General features: G+C 43.7%; 1 pseudogene; it reads left to right on the top strand.

Annotated features, from left to right (window-relative positions):
- The window catches only part of LOC119360266, a 34,582-nt pseudogene extending 14,623 nt beyond the window's left edge, over positions 1-19,959 (top strand).
- Positions 19,960-20,786: the final 827 nt, after the last annotated feature.

The following is a 20,786-nucleotide window of genomic DNA, read 5'->3' as shown; positions in this document are numbered from 1 at the left end:
CTCGGGCGGCGGCGGTGAGGCTGAGGGCGGCCTCGGGCGGCGGCGGTGAGGATGACGGCGGCCTCGGGGGGAGACGATGAGGTTGCGGGCGTCCACGCCGGCAGGAGACGGCGGCGAAGTGGGGCGAAGGCGAATTGGGGAGACGGCGGCGAGGGCGAGGGATTTGAGGAAGAAGTGTGGTGGCCGGGGGCGGGGGGGGTGGGAAACCGTTGTTTAAGTGAAACTAGCGGTAGCGCGTTTCTGAAACGCGCTATAGCTAAGTTAGCTACAACGCGTTTCCTGAAACCCGCTACTGCTATTCCTTTCTCCTTTTTCCCTTTTTTCTTTTATTTTTCTTTACATTTTATTTTTTTTCCTTTCTCCTTTTTCTATTTCTTTCATTTTCATTTACTTTTCTACTTGTTTTTTACTTTATTTTATTTCCGTTAGCAGCTGCGCCTTACACGTAAGCGCGCTACAGCTAAGGAGAGGAGCAGTAGCGCTGGTCCAGTATACGCGCTACTGCTAGGTTGGGCTAGCCATGTGCGCCCAGTTCAAACATAGCAGCAGCGTTTTTCGCTTGTACGCGCTACTGCTAAAGTCATAGTAGTAGCGCGGTTTATTTACACGCGCTGCTACTAAGTAGCAGTAGCGTTTGATTTTGTACAGCGCTACTGGTAACATTCTGTGTATAAGATTTTCCCTAGTAGTGACTATGTGTGCATGAATTGTTATTTTATGACATGCCGATGCATAGAAAAAGAGTTAGACTTCGTTGTTGCATGATATATGTTACTTTGTGCTCACTACTAAATTACAAATCATTATAAATTAAAATTGACTTTGATATACCTTGGTATCCGGGGGATCCATTACTTGAGCACTATATGCCTAGCTTAATGGCTTTAAAGAAAGCGCTTCCAGGGAGACAACCCGGAAGTTTTAGAGAGTCATTTATTTCTATTGAGTGCTTTTATATAGTTTTAAAACAAAAAGAATAAAGAGGGTAATCTAAAACTTTTCAAAAAGGAAAGTGAAAGTGAGAGAGACAAGCATTGTTGAAGTGGGAGAGCTCCTTGAACTTTGTTCATGCTCACGGAAACTTTGTGAATCTTGATTACGGAAACTTTTTTATCAAAAATAATTATCCCCTCGTACAATTCCATTGTATTATAAAAATAATGTGCTAAGGTTTGCCTTTAGGATGTTTACAATGCTTGTTGGTTTGTACGGTGCAGGACAGAAACTTTGGCTGTAGTGCACGATTTTACATTTTTAATTGGAACGTCAAACGGTCTGATTCCTTTCGAACTGTATTTCTATACAACTTGTTTATTTTTCCTAATTTTGGTAGAATTTTGGGGGTACCAGAAGTATGGTTAATGTTCAGATTGCTACAGATTATTTTGTTTTTGACAAATTCTGTTTTTGATGCATAGTTTGCTTGTTTTGATGAATCTATCAATTTATATCAGTGGATTAATCCATGTAAAAGCTATATTACAGTAGAGACAATGCAAAAATAAAATATGAATTGGTTTGCAATAGTACTTAGAGTGGTGATTTGCTTTATTATACTAACGGATCTTACCGAGTTTTCTGTTGATGTTTTGTGTGGATGAAGTGTCTAAGCGAGGAGGTTTCAATATGAGGAAAAGGAAGAGAGGCAAGAGCTCAAGCTTGGGGATGCCCAAGGCACCCCAAGTAAAAATTCAAGGATACTCAAGTGTCTAAGCTTGGGGATGCCCCGGAAGGCATCCCCTCTTTCTTCAACAAGTATCGGTATGTTTTCGGATTCGTTTCGTTCGTGCATTATGTGCAAGTCTTGGAGCATCTTTTGCATTTAGTTTTTATTTTTCTTTTATGCACCATGCTGGTATGAGATAGTCCTTGGTTGATTTATAGCATGCTCATTGCACTTCACTTAAATCTTTTGAGTATGGCTTTATAGAATGCTTCATGTGCTTCACCTATATCATTTGAAGTTTGGATTGCCTGTTTCTCTTCACATAGAAAACCGCCATTTGTAGAATGCTCTTTTGCTTCACTTATATTTGTTAGAGCGGGGACATATCTTTTGTAGAAAGAATTCAACTCTCTTGCTTCACTTATATCAATTTAGAGAGATGACAGGAATTGGTCATTCACATGGTTAGTCATAAAATCCTACATAAACTTGTAGATCGCTGAATATGATATGTTTGATTCCTTGCAATAGTTTTGCGATATAAAGATGATGATATTAGAGTCATGCTAGTGGGTGGTTGTGTATTGTAGATACACTTGTGTTGAGGTTTGCAAGTCCCGTAGCATGCACGTATGGTAACCGTTGTGTGACAAATTTGAAGCATGGGGTGTTTCTTTGATTGTCTTCCTTATGAGTGGCGGTCAGGGACGAGCGATGGTCTTTTCCTATCAATCTATCCCCCTAGGGGCATGCGTAGTAGTACTTTGCTTCGAGGGCTAATAAACTTTTGCAATAAGTATATGAGTTCTTTATGACTAATGTGAGTCCATGGATTATACGCACTTTTACCTTTCCATCATTGCTAGCCTCTTCGGTACCGCGCATTGCCCTTTCTCACCTTGAGAGTTGGTGCAAACTTCGCCGGTGCATCCAAACCCCGTGATATGATACGCTCTATCACACATAAGCCTCATTATATCTTCTTCAAAACAGCCACCATACCTACCTATCATGGCATTTCCATAGCCATTCCGAGATATATTGCCATACAACTTCCATCATCATCATATACATGACTTGAGCATTTATTGTCATATTGCTTTGCATGATCGTAAGATAGCTAGCATGATGTTTTCATGGATTGTCCGTTTTTTGATGTCATTGCTATGCTAGATCATTGCACATCCCGGTACACCGCCGGAAGCATTCATATAGAGTCATATCTTTATTTTAGTAACGAGTTGTAATATTGGGTTGTAAGTAAATAAAAGTATGATGATCATCATTATAGAGCATTGCCCCATGAAAAAAAAGAAAAAAGAAAAAAAAGGAAAGGCCAAAGAAGCCTAAATAAAAAAAGGGGACCAAAGAAGCCCACCCAAAAAGAAAAAAAAAGAAAAAAATAAAAGAAAAGGGGCAATGTTACTATCCTTTTTCCACACTTGTGCTTCAAAGTAGCACCATGTTCTTCATATAGAGAGTCTCTTATGTTGTCACTTTCATATACTAGTGGGAATTTTCATTATAGAACTTGGCTTGTATATTCCAACGATGGGCTTCCTCAAATGCCCTAGGTCTTCATGAGCAAGCAAGTTGGATGCACACCCACTTAGTTTCTTTTGTTGAGCTTTCATACACTTATAGATCTTAGTGCATCCGTTGCATGGCAATCCCTACTCCTCACATTGACATCAATTGATAGGCATCTCCATAGCCCATTGATTAGCCGCGTCGATGTGAGACTTTCTCCCTTTTTGTCTTCTCCACATAACCTCCATCATTATATTCTATTCCACCTATAGTGCTATATCCATGGCTTGCGCTCATGTATTGCGTGAGGGTTGAAAAAGCTGAAGCGTGTTAAAAAGTATGAACCAATTGCTCGGCTTGTCATTGGGGTTGTGCATGATGGGGGCATTTTGTGTGACGAAAATGAAGCATGGCCAAACTATATGATTTTGTAGGGATAAGCTTGCTTTGGCCTTGTTGTTTTTAAAAGACATGATTGCTTTATTAGTACGCTCGAAGTATTATTGTTTTTTATTTCAAATGATAGACTATTGCTTTGAATCACTCGTGTCTTAATATTCATGCCATGATTAGACATATGATCAAGATTATGCTAGGTAGCATTCCACATCAAAGATTATCTTTTTTATCATTTACCTATTCGAGGACGAGCAGGAATTAAGCTTGGGGATGCTGATATGTCTCCGTCGTATCTATAATTTTTGATTGTTCCATGCCAATATTCTTCAACTTTCATATACTTTTGGCAATTTTTTATGCTTTTTTTGGGACTAACATATTGATCCAGTGCCCAGTGCCAGTTCCTGTCTGTTGCATGTTTTATGTTTCGCAGAAAACCAATATCAAACGGAATCCAAACAGGATAAAAACGGACGGATAATTATTTCGGAATATTTGGGATTTTCCGGAGGAAGAATCAACGCGAAACAGTGTCCGAGGTGGCCAGGAGACAGGGGGCGCGCCCTCCCCCTGGGCGCGCCTGGCACTCTCCTGGGCCACCCGTAAGGCGGTTGATGCTCTTCTTTTGCCGCAAGAAAGCTGATTTTACGAGAAAAATCTGGGCGAATGATTCACCCCAATCGGAGTTACGGATCTCCAAATATAAGGAAACGGTGAAGGGGGAGAACCAGAGAACGCAGAAACAGAGAGAGACAGAGAGATAGATCCAATCTCGGAGGGGCTCTCGCCCCTCCCACGCCATGGGAGCCAAGGACCAGAGGGGAAGCCCTTCTCCCATCTAGGGAGAAGGTCAAGGAAGAATAAGAAGAAGGGGGTCTCTCTCCCCCTTGCTTCTGGTGGCGCCGGAACGCCACCGGGGGCCATCATCATCACCGCGATCTTCACCAACACCTCCGCCATCTTCACCAACATCTCCATCACCTTCCCCCATCTATATCCAGCGGTCCACTCTCCCGCAACCCGCTGTACCCTCTACTTGAACATGGTGCTTTATGCTTCATATTATTTTCCAATGATGTGTTGCCATCCTATGATGTCTGAGTAGATTTTCGTTGTCCTACCGGTGATTGATGAATTGCTATGATTGGTTTAATTTGCTTGTGGTTATGTTGCTGTCCTATTGTGCCCTCCGTGCCGCGCAAGCATGAGGGAGTACCGCTGTAGGGTGTTGCAATATGTTCATGATTCGTGTATAGTGGGTTACTTGAGTGACAGAAGCATAAACCCGAGTAAGGGGGTTGTGGTGTATGGGATAAAGGGGACTTGATGCTTTAATGCTATGGTTGGGTTTTACCTTAATGAATCTTTAGTAGTTGCGGATGCTTGCTAGAGTTCCAATCATAAGTGCATATGATCCCAGAAGAGAAAGTATGTTAGCTTATGCCTCTCCCACATAAAACTTGCTATCGGTCTAGTAACATAGTCAATTGCTTAGGGATAATTTCACAACTCCTACCACCACTTTTCCACACTCGCTATATTTACTTTATTGCTTCTTTATCTAAACAGCACCTAGCTTTTATTTACGCGTTCTTTACTTTCTTGCAAACCTATCCAACAACACCTACAAAGTACTTCTAGTTTCATACTTGTTTTAGGTAAAGCGAACGTCAAGCGTGCGTAGAGTCGTATCAGTGGCCGATAGGACTTGATAGAGTATTTGTTCTACCTTTAGCTCCTCGTTGGGTTTGACACTCTTACTTATCGAAAGAGGCTACAACTATCCCGTATACTTGTGGGTTATCAGTAAGTATTCGATATTTCCGAAGACATACTTAGTTCATATTCATATATTCGATCTATACCAAACTAATCAGTCCATCTCTTTGTTACAGGGCTAGACTAAGAAGTTAGACCGGATCAAGAGTCCGGCTCCATTGCCTGAAGACCCAGTCACTCCTACGCTAGCGGAGATGCTAGTCCCGGTGCCATAAGAAGGCCAAGAAGAAGAGCAAGGGGCCCAAGGATGGGCCCAGTCGTAAAGGGCCTCCAGAAACTGTGTCTGGAGAGACCGAGCCCGTCTCCTTCCATGAGGAAGACGAGGATGAAGAAGAGGAGGAGGCGGATGATGAGGAAGAGAGCGACTCCCCCCTCAAGACGAGGAGGGGGAAAGGACAGCCTCCGAGAACCTGGAGGGGGCTACGCCGAAGAAGGGGCGGGTGGTCCTCTCGGACAGTTCCCGGAGTCCGAACACAGCCCGGAGCGGTCCAAAGGGAAAAGCCCCTGGCCGAAACGTAAGTATCAGAAACTTACTCATTCAATTATCGCTTTAATCCGCCTTTGTCATGCTCAACCCCTTTATGCTTCTCAGCCCTCTGCGCGAGATCCCGGTTCCTTCCACTTCAGAAGGGAACTCTCTAGCCCCTAGAGAGGCAGAGAGTGATGGGCCATCTCGTGCCTCCCCCCCCCCCCTTCCATGGAGGATACCGAGGTGTCATCCCAAAGGCCATCTCCTGGTCGGGGAGGGGCGGACGAGACCGTCCAGAAGGCGCCCGAGGACAACACCTCGGACGCTGTAGAGCAGGGCACAACGACCCCCATGACCATCGAGGGTGGGGGGCTTCAACAGTCCGGGTCTCCACCGAACACCGTCTCGGAGTCTAGTACGGCTCCGGGTTCGGACCAACGTCCCCCTTTGAAAGAGGGGGGAGGAGCAGGAGCTTCGTCGGTGGCCTCTGTCAATCCGGAGGCCTCTGACACTATGCGGGAGGCACTGCATCGTACCTCTATCGTGGAGGAGCACCGCACCCCGATGGGTGCGGTTATGGAAAAGGTTCGGACCGCGAAGAGCGGACTGACCGAAGCCTTCAACGGCCTATTGACAGGCTTTGAGGTAAGCGAAGTAATATTCTTTACTGGCTTTATTTTTTTGCACACGTATATATATATGTTAGGCGAAACCCATGTGTAGACAGTAGCCCTTGAGACTGTGTCCGGATTAGGACAATCCGGACAGAGGATCCAAACAGGTTGATAACGTGCCATATACTTTGTTGGACAGGCTTCGATGTTGGCGGCTACTGCCCAGGCCGCAGAGATAGCCGAGCTCAATCGGAAGCTTCGGCTATCCGATGAGGAACTCGACCGCATCAACAAGCGGTTTAATGAAACCCAAGGTATGTGAAAGTTTTTCATACCCGAGAGTGATATATGTATTTAGTCGTGTAAACTGACTGGAAATGTTATAAATTACTCACAGTTGGCGCAGCCGAGGTCGAGTCCCTCAAGAGCGCCCTCGTCGAAGCCAAGAAGGAGGCGGGGGTGAGCAAGGCGGCCGCGGACAAAGCAGCCAAGGATTTGGAGGAGGAGCAAACCACTCGCCAAAGACATGAGGTGCGGATCAACCGACACATTTGCAACAGTCGGATTTTCTGAGCAACGGTAACATTGCTTGAGGGACAAACAATGCTAACTCCTCGATCCGAGGAAATCACTTGCAGCGAAGAAGAACTCGGTCTCTTGATGGCAAGTATTTGCTCGGAGCACAAAGAGATTTCTCTCACATCTTTCATAGGATTTGGGTTTAGCATCAGAGAATCAAAGTTTTGAACGTTATACCCCTCTTAATAATACGATGGTCCTATGACTCAACGAAGAGAAAAGAAACAACGAAACAAATACTACGTCCTCGCTTCGCCTTCATTTCCCTCGGGCGCAGTCATATTCTTCGGACAGCCACCGAATGATTTGTTTTTCATTAGCAATTTTGAGGGGTCACTCTTACTATCAATCTCTTCGGTGATAACCATCGCGCGGCGCGAGGAGATTATCTTCGTCATTTTGATCAAACTCCTCGTGATCTCAGGGACCTATTACTCCGTGTGCACTAGCACACACATAAGTCCCACACTGTATATGTCAACAAGCTCCAATACGTAAGGGGCCTATCATTGCACCAACACATCTACGCGTAGACCTAGCTAATGATGCCACTGTTGGGGAGCGTTGCATGAAGATCAAAAAAATTCCTACGAACACCCAATATATATCTAGGAGAAGCAGAGCAACGAGAGGGGAGAGTGTGTATACGTACCCTCGTAGACCATTAAGCGGAAGCATATATCACGCAGTTGATGTAGTCGTTCTCGTCATGATCCAAACCGATGAAGTACCGAACGGATGGGACCTCTGTGTTCAGCACATGAATGGCTCGATGACGTCTCCTCGACCTTGATACAACAAGCGAGGGAGGAGAAGTATATGGGATTGCCGGTAGCACGACGGCGTGACGGTGATGGTGGTGTAGTGATTCTGGCAGGGCTACGCCAAGCACTACCGAAACAACAAAGACGGAGGAGTTGCAAAGTAACGGGAGAGAGAGGGAGGCCAAGGGCTTGTGTGTCTTATTAGGGGCGCCCCCTCTCCTCTATATATAGGTGGACGGGCGTGGTGGCCAGCCCTCGAAACTCTAGGGGCGCACCAAAGGGGAGGAGTTGGACTCCTAATCCAATTCCCTCCTTTTCCATACATAGATGGACTTTCCACCTCTCCCAAGCCACATGGGCCTTGAGGGACTTGTGCGCCTCACCCAATAAGGCTAGAGCACCTCCCCTCAGCCCATGCTGACCATTGGGATATGGTGGAACCCTTGGTGGACTTCCAGACTCCTCTGGAAGTTTCCGAAACCTTCTGGAGGCTTCCCGGTACAATAGCGAAAAAAGTAAAACTTTTTTCGGAATCCTGAAAACAACTTTCCATATATAAATATTTACCTCCAGAACATTCTGGAGCTCCCCATGACGTCCCTGATCCCATACGGGACTCCAAACAACATACGGTCACCAACATGCATATACCAATATTACTCTAGCGTAACCAAACATTAAGCGTGCGGACCCTATGGGTTCGAGAATCATGTAGACATGATCGAGACACCTCTCTGGTCAATAACCAATATCAGAACCTGGATGCCCATATTGGTTCCTACATATTCCACGAAGATCTTTTATCGGTTGAACCACGATGTCAAGGATTCGGTTAATCCCATATGCAATTCCCTTTGTCCAGCGATATGTTACTTGCCCGAGACTCGATCGTCGATATCTCCATACCTAGTTCAATCTCGTTGCCGACAAGTCTCTTTACTCGTTTCGTAATACAAGATCTCGTGACTAACTCATTAGCCACATTGCTTGAAAGCTCTTTACGATGTTGTATTACCGAGAGGGCCCAGAGATATCTCTCCGTCACACAGGTGATAAATCCCAGTTTCGATCCATGCCAACCCAACAGACACCTTCAAAGATACCTGTAGAGCATCTTTATGATCACCCAGTTACAAACTGAAGTTTGATAGCACACAAGGTACTCCTCTGGTATCCAGGAGTTGCATGATCTCATGGTCTTAGGAATAGATACTTGACATGAAGAAAGCTATAGCAATAAACTCAAGTGATACGATCGAATGTTAAGCTTATGGTTGGGTCTTGTCCATCACATCATTCTCCTAATGATGTGATCCCGTTATCAAATGACAACTCATGTCTATAGTTAGGAAACCTTAGCCATCTTTGATCAACGAGCTAGTTTAGTAGAGGCTCACTAAGTATTTGTTTATGTATTCACACAAGTATTTAAATTTCCGGTCAATACAATTCTAGCATGAATAATAAATGTTTATCATGAACAAGGAAATATGATAATAAACAATTTATTATTGCCTATAGGGCATATTTCCAACACATAGCACTTGTGAGAAGTCTTGGATGACTCTTTGAAAAGTATATGTTCCTGCCAAGCTAAAGTTCTTTCTATGGAGATTGTCACAACTCTCTCTACCTACTGAAGGTGCTCGGAAGAATAGAAATATGGTGATGGATGACGCGTCAATTGTCTGCGGCATGCAAGATTCTTGGAGGCATGGTCTTATAGAGTGCTCTATGGCTCAGCGTGTGTGGGATTTAGTGGATCTGGAGTGATTGAGCACATGATGGTGACTTTCAGAACCATTGGCGAGAAAGTGGTTATTCTCAATGATGGAGGTGCTTTAGCATGAGGAGTTGACTCGTATGGATGTAACCTTGTGGGTTATTTAGATGGCTAGGAGGAAGCTCATTCACGAGTGAGTTGACCAAAGTACGTTGTCAATTTCTTTACTTGCTACATGGTTCATCGCAGATCTTGATAAAATCTGTGACCCTAACTTTCACATGGAATATTGGCGATTCCTAGAACTGATCCACAAGACAAATGGATCCCTCCTCCTAAAGGTTGTATCAGTTTAATGTCGATGCGGGTGTCTCAACGGAACATACTGTCAAAGTTGCGGCTATCATCTGCCGAGATCAAGATGGATCATACCTAGGGTCTTCAACCCTTGTCATCTAAGGCCTGGTGGATCCCGCAACTTTGGAAGCTATAGCCTATTGGGAAGCTTTTAACACTTGTTGAAGATCTGGGAGCTCAACATCTTTTCGTTGCTTCTAACTGCAAGGCTGCTTTCAACCAAGTACTTGAATGAGTTGGAGGAAATTATGGTGGAGTCATCAAGAAGATTAAGGAGTTGAGGAAGTGTCTAACTGTGTGATGTGTAGGAGGAGATTTGATGCTCGCTTTGTTGGGTAGCGTTAAGAGATTGTATCTATGGTATAAGATGGTTTTTTTTCTTTCTCTTCATTTTATTTTCCAAAACGTATGCCACAGCATACGGATTTGTATTGAATGATGTGAGGAACATACAGGACGGAAAGGACCTCCGACAAAACAAAATGAAAGACTAACTCTCTTTTTTTTGCGGGGATGAAAGACTAGGGCCTGTTCTGCAGCTTCCCAATTCCTGAAAATCGTGAAATCCAGCTTCCCGTTTCATATGCCAGCTTCACAAATGACAGCTAGCGATCAGAAAACCATTCGGTGTGCCAGCTCCAGTTTTCTCTCGCAACGCATGGGCTGGCAGCCTTTTTCAGTTGATTTCGGCCTATTGGGAGTTGAGGACAGGCCAAACTTGGCCAAGTTGGAGCTGGCTGGCCCATTAAGCTCGTTTCTGGCCTGGTAGGGAGGGAAGGGAGTCGCTCCGGTCTTTTCTTCGCTTGACGAAACGTTTTCTTCCACTTCACGGTGGCAGCTCGCCGTAAATAGCTCGAACTCCAATTCTTGCGATTTCTGGGATCGACGAAACATCAGCTCCTAGTTTTTGTACATGGATGCTGGTTCGATCCGGGAAGCCGGCTTCCTGGCGCCGGGCCGTTCGGGCCAGCTCCGCTCGCGGATACGCGGAAGATGGGAACTGGCGAGCTACCGAACAAGCCCTAAGTCATTTTTATTTTTATTTGCGGGGACGAAAGACTAAGTCTTGCAAACCAATAATTACGAACACTGTGCTATGTTGACAAAAAAAATCGACGCGCAAAATCAGAGACAACGCGAGCATTGTCATGTTTTCGGCTCGACTCTTGTGCCCCTGTCTCCACGCTGATCTTTTATTTTTCCAACCATTCTTCGGAGACGCCACTTGCACAACTCGTACGTCAGCAGGGAAAGTCTTCGGACAGGGGCAGAACGAAAATTCCAAACACCTTCGTCGTGTGAGCAGATAGATACCCAGTCCACACGCTAAAAGTTAGTACAACGTTTCCTGGAAACTTCGCTGCGGAGAGGAAGACTTGTACTACTCCTAGATGGTTTGACATTTGGTAGGCTCCGCTCAACCCTAACGGCTTGTATCTTGTTCTAAAAGGAAAAGAAAAAGAAAAACTTGACACGGCGAACGGGGGCACACACTGAGAATAAAAGTGGAGCTTACATATATGGTTACAGGCCTAGGCCAACTGTGTCGCAGTCTCGCTCACCAGCCAGAATACACCCAAGTTTTGCTCCATCTCCTCCCGGCTCGGCGGGGTTCCGGCCGCCGTCGCTCCCTCTCTCTCGGCCGACGAGATCCCAACATCCCTCCTACGGGCGCGCGGCGACTCGGCGAGAGAACGACCACGCAAGAGGTAAAAGCCAGCCCACTACAGCACTCCCTCTGCTTCTATCGATCTCTCTAGTCCCTTTGTTTTAACCACGAGTGACTCTCGTGAATGCGAGGGCATATCATTCTTGCGTGTAGAAAAGGTTTAGTACTTCAACATACTACTCTCTCTGTAAAGAAATACAAGAGCATTTTTAATAATCTAAACGCTCTTATATTTCTTTAAGAAGGGTAATGTACCAGCAAGATGTTCACCACATGCATGCGCACTTATTTCTATGAACGTATGAACGCAAGTGCATCCCAACCTATGAACAGAGGCGGTTGAAGAGTGTGTATTCAAAAGTTCAAAGCCAATTTTTTAAAAGCCTAAAACTTGTTTTGGCATGTATAACTGATTATAGCACCAATCCATACCTATTAATAAAGGACAGTGCATTTCTCTGAAAACTTTGTCCGTCCGTCCGTCGTGACAATTATCCTTATAGTCGATGAAAATTGCCCACCACTGCCATGGTAAGTGAAAAAAAAAAGTTTCCGTAGGTTTGACACGATTTTAATGTCTCATTTTTCCTGTTTCGCACGTCGCCCTTAGAAGTCGGCTCACTCGCGCCAATGAAGCAGCCCATCTATCCTGGACGGTTTAAGCCATACAAAAGCAAAAATAGTAGCTAGTGCGATGAATGGAGCTCATGACTTCCACGGTATAACTAATATCGTTGTTCGTTCAGCTAGCTCGTGTCGTTTGTGTGATAGAAGGTTGATTCGCCTATTAAGTTGTCCCACCTCGCCCCTTACACCCAATTCTCTTAATTTTTATACATTTTCCGGATTGCTGGGTATTATGAAGTTGTCTCAAAAATTAATAAGCGGAGGATGAGGACTCAGTCCCGGTTATCTCTTGAAAATATTCCGAACGACATGGTAGAAATATATGAAAGGAAAGAGTCTGAAGCACACACGGGTGCTGCTGGAAGAGCAGACTCTAGAGCGGACACTATACAGATGTGGTCTCGAGCTATAGACATGCACCCTACAAGGAATGCTTGTTGCATGATTGTAAATCCCTTGAACATCAAAAATAGCGCCAAGGATTTACTCCTTCTATAGGGCATAAATCTGACCCTAAAGCTAGGAAAGAAAGAATAGGGTTGTCGGATTTACTCCTTCTGTAGGGCATAAATCTGATCCTAAAGCTAGGAAAGAAAGAATAGGGATGTTGTTGATATGTTGTTTGGATTAGATGTCGCAATATCGATTGTGATATTTCCACTCTTCCTATAAGCTGTCAGGGCCGGTCCACATATATACGGGGCCCGGGGCAGGAAGACAACAAGGGGCCCTTGTTTTTTTTCTTGACACACATGAACTGAAAATATTTTGTATGTCAAAACCAAAGGAAATATTTAGTAGATGGAATAGATAGATCCATTATCTTTGAATTCTAAAACTAACTATACAATGTATTTATCGACCAAGAGAAGTTCATACATTTACTATATATTGCTAGTTGTAGTGATTCATGAAAGAACTACTCATCCGGTAAAAAAATGTCAACCAATTTTTTTTTTGGGAATTCTGCTTGTTTATCTATACATGTTTTTCCTCAGATTTTCATCACTACTACTAGAAAAATGCTTTTGACAAGACATGCCACCATATAAGGCGCGTAAAATATGTTCAATACAGATCAGAAAAGCACCTGGATATCATATGGCATAATGTGAATTTGTACGAATGCCGCAATAGTCAGCGCAAATGAGAAGCCAACACCATGAATTGAATTAACATCTCCCCTTCTCCTAATCTCCTTAATGCTTTCTCAGAACCAATGAAGAGCAGAAGATTATAAGAAGACATATGCAAGTCAGCAGATCTGAAGGAGTAAGAGCCAGAGATGGAGAGCAAAGCTATTTGAATTAGAATCATTAAACTAAGGAAGAGAATTACATGGAGGATGCAGATCTCTGTGATTGGAAGGATCGATGATCATCCATTAATCGCTTGCCGCACCCTTGGAATCTGTAAGACACCGAAACGGCGGCGTTGTTCATGGATTGTGAATTTGGGAGGAGAGGAGTCACCGAATACGGAGGAGAACGAGGGACTCGTGGATCCACTGGTGGAAACCGATTTGACTTCTTTGTGAGTATTGCTCGTACGTCCACCAGTTTAATGGGCTTTACACTTGCACGGTTGCACCTTAGGCCCTTTTATATTTTTTCCTCTAGATTTCTTCCGCCTGAGATAAAAAAACACACTGCGTTGTACTACCTGGTTCGGGGCCCCTACCTCTTGGGGGCCCAGGGCGGGTGCCCCGCTGCCCCGGCCTATGGACCGGCCCTGTAAGCTGTAGATGTTGCATAATCAGTTGTTAAAGAGATCCTCTCATATTTCCTAATAACACTAAACTGAGGGAGGAGTATAACATAAGAATCAATGACATGTGTGGAACCTAGGATCACGGCACGTGCTTCCTTGCCCGGTCTGAAAAAATACGGACGCGGCTAAGTGGTCCACCGGCCTAATAAAACCGAACAAAAGCATAATTGTCGAATACCTGTGAGGAACCTAGGATCACGGCGTGTGCCTCTCTGCCGTCGGGTCTGGATGCTGGTGGGCATTTTGGTGGATGAGAAAACTATCATTTTCTTCATAGCGAAAACAGAGGGCGATGCTTGCACATACCATTCTCAAATTTGAGTACACAATATTTTTTTTCTTCTATTGCAACGCACGAGCATATGTGCTAGTTTATACTAATTGGATAATACATAAAAGATATAGTACAATATAATAGACTCGCTAGATTGATCATGACTTTAAAAAATTAAACCAAATATAAATACTAATTGTTCAACATATGAAAGTGGCAACACCTAAATATATAGTGTAAAGATAATAACATATAATAACAAAGCTTACAAATTACAGGATGACTTCAGGATCTTAATGCTTTTAAAATGAGTGATGATATCATCATCCTTAACTTGCAAGAAAAGATTCTCTTTCAGTCAATGTAACCAAGAAATCCTTCAAGTATTTTTTGTCCCATCTTGTTTCAAGAAAAACTATTGGTTTTTGATGGGGCTCATGTAACCGGGGGTCTACTGGACAATAGGCTAGGCTCTGTTTTGGGCTGAAATGCTTACCTAGCATAATTTACCGTATCAGTTTCGTTTTCCCTTATACATCCACATGGTCTACAATGTAGTATACCTATTTTTTGGTAAAAATAATGGGTATTCAAATAAATACCCATGAATTGAGGTGGGGCTACCCCTGCATATGAGCACCTCCACGAGATTGAGTCGGCAGGTTCTGAAATTGACATAGTCATTGTAGGCACCTCGTAGTCTACGAACGAGCCTTATTACTAAAAATATATCGCTAAAAAGTCTGAAATAAATTCAGGAAATATGTGAGCACCCCAGCTAAGGCATCTCTAGCCGGGCTCCTAAACTCCTCAATTTGAGTAGTTACAGTAAACCTGGATCTGACTGAATTCCTAAAATTTAACTCACTAAAAAAAGTTTATTTGCCAATTCTTCTAGCTACATACTCCATTTCAACTAGGTATTTGCATTATTAAGTGGAAACTCGATAATTTAGGTTAATAAAATTAAACAACATTGTAAATTTAATGATTGAAATTCAAACACAAGAAAGGGTCCTAATGAAGTAATAATTCAAGTAAAAAAGGCATGATAAAAGCACAAGAATAGAGTGCTATGAAGTGCCCAACAAGATTATCTTGAAGCTAGATATGAACTTCTTGGTTCTCGATCCTTCGATGTGCCACGAGGTATCTCTGGATCTTATTTGCATTGGTTCTGGGCTTTTGGCTCAACAACATCCCCATTGGAGGGTACCAAAAGTTCTTTGGTATTCCTCTCATCTACTCGATGTTCATGTTGTGCAATATAACGCAACATGTCATGATGTGTGAGTTCCAATACTTGGCAGGGTGCCCCCAAGTACTATAGTCCAAAGATCTCGATCACGGCTAGTGTGAATCTTCTTACTATAGGGGAATGTGCAATGTAAAACACTCACACACGATCAAAACCAAGATCACTATGGAGGTAGGTGTAACGAGACTATACCAACAATCAACTCGGTGCAGTGGAAGTAGAGAAGATTTTGGTGAAGTCGGTCGACTCCCATAGCTAGGTTATACCCAGGCATGTAGCATCGAAATATTAGAGGCCTCCAAGCTATCCACGCCTACTGAATCAACGGTACTGCACCACTCCATGGACCACCACAGAAAACAATTCAGAAACTAGAAGAAGGATACATTAAAAACCTTTCAGCGGTGGTGAAATCTAGATGAGAGAGGGGCACTGGCTAGCACAAGAAGATGGTGTTAGCTGAAGGCAATAATAAAATTGTTATTATTCTATTTTCATGTTCATAATTAAGTTTACCTTTCTGTGCTAGAATTGCATTAGTCTTGAATGTGAGACTAAGAGAAAAACCTAACTGCATGTGTAGAAAGAGAAACGCCAAACAAATCCCAATTCGAATTGGGTAATATTCCAACACTACCCGCCATGAGGACCGCATCTTCCCAATTCGAATGTAGCCATCAATGGCGTTGGCCGAACACCCACAGCCAAGCACTTTAAGGCCCGCGACACACTTCATCAATGGATATGCACTCACTTCTCTCGATAAACTCCTCTATTTAAACGAAGGACCATATGACCGTCAACAACTTTTTTTGCGAGATATTCTCAACAGCTTTCACAAATTGTATTGAAGAGATTTTGGTGCATCCGAAATTGCCTTCAGAAATATTTCTATGGATATGTTGCATTGCTCTCTTACTTGAAAAAGACCCAAGTTTCTATTTGCAATGTACAGCCAACCAATTATCCAGTTCAATACTGTCAAAAGAATTAGTTTAATAATCGAGATTTTCTGTTTGCCTTGATTCGAGCCCAGGTAATCCATGATGAAGTTTCCAAAGACCGCCACAGCATCCGGCTTGGATCCCACTAGTTTGGCGGAGCTGGTCCGCTTGGTTGTTCGGGCCATGGAGGGACTGGCCGACGAGATCCGGTCGCTCGACCAGAGCAATCGTAAATGGGCGCCTAGGTGGACCAACATCGCCGCCACCGAGCTGGAGTTGCTCAAGACCAATATGCTCTAGATCTGGTTCATATCTGTCGTCGCCGATCCACGACATGAGGCGCTGGTGCAGCAAGCAAGAGATGCCACGTACTCCATCGAAGTGATTCAAGACAAGATTGAGTACCGTAGGCTTCAGTCCAGCCTTGTTCCGCATCACAAGATTCTCAATCATCTGTTCAAGCTGCTTCTTGCTCTGAGGTGTCGATGGAACTGCTCCAATTCAAACAGGGTCATCAGGGAGATCAAAATGTGAATGAGAAAGCTCGCAGGCTTGTCCCTCTCCTGGACAAGGGTGAAGGCCAGTTTTCCAATCCACCTCGGCCGCCGCTTGGTTTCGTCGATGATACTCGTCGAACAACGGTGTATGGGCGTGACATGGAGAGGGATGAGGTCGTGCAGATGCTCATCCGGCCTTGCGGTGGGGCTTCACCAGAGAGGATGCTCTCTCTTGTTGGTGATGGAGGAATTGGGAAGACAACGGTCACTCAGATGGTATTCAATGATGAAAGCGTCAGGCAACATTTTGATGTCAGATGTTGGGTGTCAGTTTCCAGTGTCTCCAACCAATTGGAGCTCGCAGCAGAGATTTTAAGATCAGCCCAACCATCGTGGGTTGGATCTAATGAGAAGAAGATGGTGGATTTTCAAGTGCTTCAGTCCGAGCTTCGTCGATTTGTGGCATCCAAGAGATGCCTGATTGTTCTAGATGGTGTATGCAACAGAAAGGATGAAATCTTGCTGGACATCCTCACTCCTCTTCTTTCAGCAGACAACAGAAGCAAAATTTTGGTGACTTCTCGCATGATACCTCACATGTTGGGTGCCTCACAGCTGTACACTGTAAATCCTCTGGATATCAATCACTGTTGGTCCCTGCTCAAGGAACATGCTTTTCCCATTGATGGTAAGAATGTCCATCCAGATCTGTAGTTGATTAGGAGGAAAATTGCTACAAAAACTAATGGATCACCTTTGGCTGCCAAGCTGGTGGGAGGGTTGCTAGGACAAACAAGGAGCAAAGCGCACTGGAGAAATATCATGGAAACAGGGTTACAAAATGGCATTGTTTTCTCTGCCCTACTCTTGAGCTATAAGAACTTGCCTGGACACCTCAAGCGATGCTTCACATATTGCAGTTTGTTTTCAGAGGACTATAAATTTGATCCAGCACATTTGTCTCGCCTTTGGATTGCATAGGGTTTTGTACATCCACAAGGCAAGGCTGAGAAAAGGATGGAAGACATAGCTCGAGAATATTTTGATCAGCTCCTTTCACGCTCATTTTTCCAGAAAATCAAGCTTGGACACAAGACTTACTACTTGGTGCATGGCCTACTCCATGAACTTGCAAAATCTGCTGTGGAGGAGGACTGCTTCCGTATTGATGATGGCATGAGTTGTGACATCCCATCAACAGTGCGCCATCTGTCTGTCACCATGAACAGTTTACCTGGTCTCACAAACTTTTCCGGGCTAGAAAAGTTGCGTACCTTGCTAATCCAACCATCACTTCCATTCTCCTCCAGTTGCTTCCAAGAGGATTTAAAAGGTATCCTGGCGAAGTCAAAACATTTGCATGTTCTTGATCTCAGTTGCTATAACTCTAAAGAGTTGCCTAATTGCACTGTTGAGTTATTGCACCTTCGTTACCTCTCTATCCATGGATCCATCCAGAGGCTTCCTGAGTCGATTGGCAGGCTCTGGCATCTGCAAACATTGCGCTTCACCGGGGAATGTTCCCTTGAGAAGCTTCCTGCTAGCATTATTATGTTGGTCAATTTGCGGCACCTTATTGTTGAAACAAAGTATACTGCAGGATTGGTGGGCATTGGTCGGCTAGCCAATCTTCAGGGATCACTTGAGCTCCACATTGAGAAGAGGGAAGGACATAAACTAGAAGAGTTGAGGAACATCAATGGTCTTTGTGGGCTACTAAAAATAAAAGGTCTAGAAAATGTTTCAAGCTATGAAGAAGCATGCAAAGCTAAGTTGAATAAGAAAACACATCTTAATTCTCTAAATTTAGAATGGAGCTTTGCTAGTAGGAATAACCCTCCTCCTGCTGACGCGGAGGTACTTGAAGGCTTAAAGCCGCACCAAGACATAAAGGTACTTCATATAAGAAGGTATTGTGGCACCAAAGCTCCCAGTTGGCTACAGTCACTACAACAAGTGCGTTCTTTGCACCTTATCAATTGCAGGAGTTTGGGCGTCCTTCCTCCATTGGGAAATTTGGGATCACTTAGAGATTTACACATGAAGGAGCTATGTGGAGTTGGCCGAATTGGACATGAGTTTTATGGCAACGGTGATGTGGCATTTCCATCTCTATGTATCCTTGAATTTGATGACTTCCCAAAGTTGTGTGAGTGGGCTGGAACAGAGGACAAGATCTCATTTCCATACCTTGAAAGATTGATTCTAGTGGATTGTCCAGAATTGGTCGGAATTCCTCCCTTCTCCGCAACTACTCGTGAAGTTACCATTGAGCATACATGCTTCATGCCATACATGAGGCTTGCGCCTTTTTCTTCAAGTTCAGAGAAGCTCCAGCTCGATGTTTGCACAACTTCTGGGCACTTCAACGGGTTACTCCATAAGCAGCATCTCAAGGCTGTTGTATCCTTAAACATAATTGGGTCTGAACAAGTCATTGCTACTGAAGAAATAGGGTCACTCGTTTCTCTACAAAGGCTTCAGTTTTGTCGATGCGATTTCACTGACTATAACTTTAGCAGGTTTCTCCAGGCTCTACCTTGTCTTTCCTTGTTGGAGATAATTGACCTGCCTAACTTAACATCTCTTCCAGAATTAGAAACATTTGGGGTTAGCACAATGCTCACTGAGTTGTCTGTACGCAACTGCCAGTTGTTGCAGTCTCTATCCTCATTGCAGATTTTTGATTCACTAAAATATTTGGTGATCGAGAGATGTCCTAAAGTGACTGCAACATCATTTCCGTTGAACTTTAGGGGTCTTTCATCGCTCAAAGTGCTGAAAATATCACACTTCTCAGAGCTCCAATCTTTACCCGTGTGTGGTCTACCATCCTCATTGGAAACACTCCATATTACTAGGTGCCACCCGGAGTTGTCCAAGCAGTCAAGAAACATGAAAGGGCATTACGTTGAGAAGCTTGCAATTGTACCTAGTGTGTCAATTTAGTGACAGAGTATTTTCGGCTTGTAACTTTTTTTATGTGTTTCCACAAGTTCATCGGGCGTTTAACTGTAGGGAGAGATGGCAACTCAAATGCTCTTGGCAACCCAGTGTGATTGAATTGTTCACCTTATGTTGCTCATTGTACATGCCCTGATGAAATCCTGGACCCTGTAGAAAATCTGGTTCATTTGCAGCAGAGCAGTCTTTTTTTTGGCAAAAAGAAGGGTAAATCCTGGGTCATCTTATAGCAAAGTGGCAACAATCATACAAAAGGGAAAAAATAGAACAGTTTGATTGTATGTAGTATCTTGGCTCATTGCCAAAGATTTATCCATGTTCGGCGCCCGACAATCCTTCGCCATCCTGTGCACACACCCCGTCCAAGCTAGGCCGGCCCATTAACCTGTTTTTTCTTTCCAGCAACCTTCAAAAATGGTGTGGGCGACAATTTCGAACTCAAGACCCCTCGATTCACAGAGAACCACATCAACCACTAGTATATCTTCACGCTTGCTCTTACTAACTTCCTTTTTTCATTTTATTTTTTCTTCAGTTCGCTGTGAATCGAGAGGTCTCGTTTCTTTTTTCTTTTTTCTTTCTTTTTTTCCTAGTTCCTTTCTCTTTCTTTCCTTGTTCTTGTTCTTTTTTTATTTTCTTTTTTGTTTTCTTAAATGCAAATTCATGAACTTTTTCTACAAAAATGGATGAAGATTGTTCAAATTTATGAACTTTTTTCTTCAAAATCGATGACATTTTTCCAAAAGCAATGAAGTTTTTTCGAATTTGTGAACTTTTTTTTAAGATTGATGAACATTTTCTAAAAATCCGGGAACATTATTGAATACACGAATTTTTCAACCGTTAACCGGCGAACGAAATGCACTGAGGGCCTGCATGACGAGTGGTTAATGAGCGGGCCCA

This window comes from Triticum dicoccoides, chromosome 2B (genome assembly GCF_002162155.2).
Source record: "Triticum dicoccoides isolate Atlit2015 ecotype Zavitan chromosome 2B, WEW_v2.0, whole genome shotgun sequence".
Lineage (NCBI taxonomy): Eukaryota > Viridiplantae > Streptophyta > Magnoliopsida > Poales > Poaceae > Triticum > Triticum dicoccoides.
Note: the sequence above shows the minus strand (reverse complement) of the source record. Positions and strands in the feature narration are given on the sequence as shown.